The following is a 5,000-nucleotide window of genomic DNA, read 5'->3' on the forward strand; positions in this document are numbered from 1 at the left end:
TAGAAAATGACAAGAAATGGGAAGTCTGGAGAAGAAAAGTTGGAAATGAGAGAAAGGAAAAGGAGGGAATAGAGGAAGGCGGAAGAAAAGCGAGAATGATATGAAAAGAAGAAGGAAAGTTATAGTTGGAGGTAAACTAATTGATAGAGAGAGAGAGAGAGAGAGAGAGAGAGAGAGAGAGAGAGAGAGAGAGAGAGAGAGAGAGAGAGAGAGAGAGAGAGAGAGAGAGAGAGAGAGAGAGAGAGAGAGAGAGAGAGAGAGAGAGAGAGAGAGAGAGAGAGAGGTGGGAACAGAAGATGAGTGGACGACAGGAAAATGAATGGAGGGTGGAAGTGGGGTGAGGGAAGGGGAAGGGGCGGAGTTGGAACAGAGAGAGAGCAAGAAAGAGGGAGAGAGAGGGAGGAAAAGAGAGAGAGAGAGAGAGAGAGAGAGAGAGAGAGAGAGAGAGAGAGAGAGAGAGAGAGAGAGAGAGAGAGAGAGAGAGAGAGAGAGAAGAGGGAGGGGAGAGGGGATACTCCTCTCAGACTGTCCAGGGCGTCAGGGCATCTTTAGTTTCTGTCCTTGTGTCATCACAGCTGCCATGATCACTACACCAGCCTCCATTAGTGTGTGGGGGAGGACCATGGGGAGGGGTAGGGAGGAGAGAGGAATTGGGGAGGGAGGGGAGGGGAGGCGGGGAGGGAGGGAGGGAAGGGTTAAGCTATAGAGTAGGGGAGAAGGGGTAAGGAATGGGGAAGAAGTAGGAATTGGAAAAATGGAAAATGAGAGGAAGATATAAGAAGATATTTGTTGTCTTAGACTCTGGCTTGCCCACAGACCTACACTAGCTTGCCCACAGACCTAAACTAGCTTGCCCACAGACCTAAACTAGCTTGCCCACAGACCTAAACTAGCTTGCCCACAGACCTAAACTAGCTTGCCCACAGACCTAAACTAGCTTGCCCACAGACCTATACTAGCTTGCCCACAGGCCTACACTAGCTTGCCCACAGACATAAACTAGCTTGCCCAAAGGCCTAAACTAGCTTGCCCACAGACCTAAACTAGCTTGCCCACAGACCTATACTAGCTTGCCCACAGACCTAAACTAGCTTGCCCACACACATAAACTAGCTTGCCCACAGACCTAAACTAGCTTGCCCACAGACCTAAACTAGCTTGCCCACAGACCTAAACTAGCTTGCCCACAGACCTAAACTAGCTTGCCCACAGACCTATACTAGCTTGCCCACAGGCCTACACTAGCTTGCCCACAGACCTAAACTAGCTTGCCCACAGACCTATACTAGCTTGCCCACAGGCCTACACTAGCTTGCCCATGGACCTACACTAGCTTGCCCACAGACCTATACTAGCTTGCCCACAGGCCTACACTAGCTTGCCCACAGACCTATACTAGCTTGCCCACAGACCTACACTAGCTTGCCCACAGACCTACACTAGCTTGCCCACAGACCTACACTAGCTTGCCTACAGACCTACACTAGCTTACCCAGAGGCCTACACTAGCTTACCCACAGACCTACAATAGCTTGCCCACAGGCCTGTGGATTGTGACAGCCACGACACTGACCTCTCACATCCCTTTCTTCTAACTCTACCAGCAGATCTTCAGTCATCTTTTCCTTTCATTCTGAAGACACATCTTGTATCTTCTTGCTTTTCTAGAGCGTGAACAATCAGGTTAGTCTTGCGCTCGTCCTACGCTTCCTGTCTCGTCGTTCGTTTATCTCTGCCGGTGAAGACAGTTCTCTCTCACTGTCTCTCTCTTGTCTCTACCAAGGTTTTAGGTGCACTGCTTCCAAGTTTCCAGTGTTCTCTTAAAACCTTTTCACCTCGTCACACAGTTCATTTTCTTTTCTCTCTGCTGCCTCGGTAATTTACTCTAGCTTCTCTCTCTCTCTCTCTCTCTCTCTCTCTCTCTCTCTCTCTCTCTCTCTCTCTCTCTCTCTCTCTCTCTCTCTCTCGTGATCTTGTCCCTCTTTCCTGCCTACCCTCTAATTACCCCGGTTATCTCCTCTATTTCTTCCTTCGTTACTCTCTGGATGCTGTCTTCTAGTGTTGCTAACTGCTTCACCCATTGATTCCAGCCAATCTCATATAGTATTTAATTTATTTTGTGTAGCTTGCAGTAGTGAATTCATGTGTCCATGCCCAGTTTCTGCCTCTCGTTTGTTTTATCTCGTTCCTTTAGTGTGTCAGTATTTGTGATTCAGCCTGTGTGTGTGTGTGTGTGTGTGTGTGTGTGTGTGTGTGTGTGTGTGTGTGTGTGTGTGTGTGTGTGTGTGTGTGTGTGTGTGTGTGTGTGTGAAATGAGGAGTTGTTTGGTATTAGGAATGGTGTGTGCGATAAAGTGGTAGTGATAGCTAGTGAGGGTAGTGGATAATGGTAGCGGTGGCAAGAGGTAGTGGTGGCTAGTGGGATTAGTGAATAATAGTAGTGGTTGCTGGTGGTAGTAGTGTCTGGTAGTGTATATGTAGTGGTGGTGGTGTCTGGTAATGTACGTGTAGCAGTTGCAGTGTCTGGTAATGTACGTGTAGTGGTGGTGGTGGTTTCTGATAGTGTACGTGTAGTTGTAGATGTTGTCTGGTAATGTACGTGTAGTGATAATGGTGAGTGACAGTGTACTTGTAGTGGTGGTGGTGTCTGGTAATGCACGTGTAGTGGTGGTGGTGTCTGGTAATATGCATGTAGTAGTAGTAGTGTCTGGTAGTGCACGTGTAGTGGTAGCAGTGTCTGGTAATGTATGTGTAGTGATAGCACTGTCTAGGTATGTGCGTATAGTGGTAATAGTGTCTGACAGTGTACGTGTAGTGATTGTGGTGTCTGGTAGTGTACGCGTAGTGGTGCTGGTGGTTGGTGGTGTAGTGTAGTAGTTGTGATGGAGGTTCCTGAAGGGGTTGTATACACTTACATTATCCTGGCTGAAGGAGTCAAGTCTTATATCCAGCCTTTACCTCTTAACTAGCTACAACCGTTTTTACTCCCTGTCTTATTGTCACCTCTAATAACGTTGACAAAGGTCTTGCTGCTAACTGTGATCTTAGCAGGAAAAGTTTCTTTACAAGATCAGCCTTTTTTCATGGTCGCTGATAGCAATAATTTAATCCTATCAGTTTAGAGTTGGAAGTGAGGTATCAGGCAAATATTCATGTTGGTCTTTTACCAAGAACCACCTGGTTTTGTAACCTACTCCTCCTGATCCAAGTTATTTTTTTTCTCTCAGAACTACAGATGACCCATCATTCAACTTTTTCTTCAAATTTTTGTTGTGAGCTAATGAAACATTCTTCATTTCCTCCAAGTCTTGTAGTTAGCATTGGCTGCATCATGGCAGTGGAAAACCACACTCATGCTGATCTAAAAACTTGGTTACATACTGCCGATGAGAGATGTACAAGAGATTCAGGATGTGATTGGTAAGGGCGTCTACCTGGTGGTTATTAAACATGACTCAGGAGCGTGGCAGTCCAATCTTTAGAAGCTCCGAGCAGAGGGCTGAGAGCTGGTCAGTTTGCCTTCCACACCTCGTTCTGTGTTTGGTGTTGCAAAGGCTGCTTTACCATCAGATAAGCCAACGTATCAAAATGGAGTGTAAATGATTATCTTAACGTCGAATAGATAACTGCTCTCCTCAGTGGAGTGTTAGTAACTGCATTCAAGTCGATCACTCACTAAAGTAGCCATGAAAGAGACAAGAGATGTCAGGAGAAAAATGTACACAATTTTCATGTAAAAAACTGTTACTCATTTTGCTGTTCAGACATCGCCTTCTCTTCTTTCCTGCTCTTCTATTCCTCTCTTGCCCTCTTATTCTTCTTCTGTTCTTCCCCATCTGTTGCTCCTGTCCACCTATCCTGCTCCTGTCCACATATCCTACTCCTCTCGTCTTCTTGTATCACTCCTCTCCTTCTCCTCTACTGCTCACTTCTTACACTTCTTGCGCACTTCTGCTCCTCTCCCTGTCAGCAACATCCATATATGAGGGTCGAGCCAATAAAAACACCCATAACAATTAAACCAATTTTAAGACCAATCAAGTCATCTTGCGGCGGGGCCGTCCATACAAAGAGAGAGAGAGATAGAGAGAGAGAGAGAGAGAGAGAGAGAGAGAGAGAGAGAGAGAGAGAGAGAGAGAGAGAGAGAGAGAGAGAGAGAGAGAGAGAGAGAGAGAGAGAGAGAGGAGAGGGAGGGAGAGAGAGCGGGGAGAAAAAGCAATCCCCCAAAAGGTTCTCCAGCAAAATGTAGGGCAGTGGGCGAGCGGAGTCTTGGAAAAATATACTGTAGAAGGCTTTCAGCAAGTGCTTAAAGCAGGCGTCGCCTCTCACAACCACCCACCACACAGCTTCCCCTCACACCGCACCACCTAGCTTGGGAGTAAAAGTGGAGCCCAGGAGCCCAAGCTCAACCCATGCATACGAAAATCGGATGAATATAGACTATTATATTTTCCGTGAGTATCTGCTTCAGGGGTTGCTTATTCTTCCTGCATACAACAGGCGATGGATGTTACCCAGAACCCCAGAACTCTGTTAAATGGGTTGAAATATCTTGAGAGCCGGTAGCAGGAACCGAGACTCGACCCCAAGAACCACATATCGGTCTGTACACCTACTCAATTTATTCACATTATCGTTTTTGCATTATGCTTCTGCTATTTTCTTCGCGAGGTTTTGCAAGGTCGTTCGGGCACCAACTAATTTGCAGTTAGCCACCATTGTTGCTGTCTACCTCACGTCCTCCTTGCCAGTGTTGTGTCCTCACTGCATCCTTAATGCCCACACCTGGGATTTTAGTTCAGGAGACGAAATCCATGAACCGGTAAGCGGCGAGTGCAAATGCAGTCGCCGTTACTAGTGGATGGAGTTGGGAACAGCAGTAGTTCCCTGCACTCTGAAGGAGGGGTAGGGATGTTGTATTCGGAGGGTACTCTTAGCATGATGTCAACACACTACTGGAAAGACGGCAATTTAATGAATATATTTATATATATATATATA

At 46.6% G+C, this 5,000-nt stretch overlaps 1 protein-coding gene across 11 annotated transcripts in view; it reads right to left on the reverse strand.

Moving 5' to 3' along the window:
* Positions 1–5,000, reverse strand: part of LOC128691649 (uncharacterized) — a 621,418-nt gene that overhangs the window by 190,341 nt on the left and 426,077 nt on the right. The window lies entirely within an intron of this gene.

This window comes from Cherax quadricarinatus, chromosome 26 (assembly GCF_038502225.1).
Source record: "Cherax quadricarinatus isolate ZL_2023a chromosome 26, ASM3850222v1, whole genome shotgun sequence".
NCBI classification, from domain to species: Eukaryota; Metazoa; Arthropoda; class Malacostraca; order Decapoda; family Parastacidae; genus Cherax; species Cherax quadricarinatus.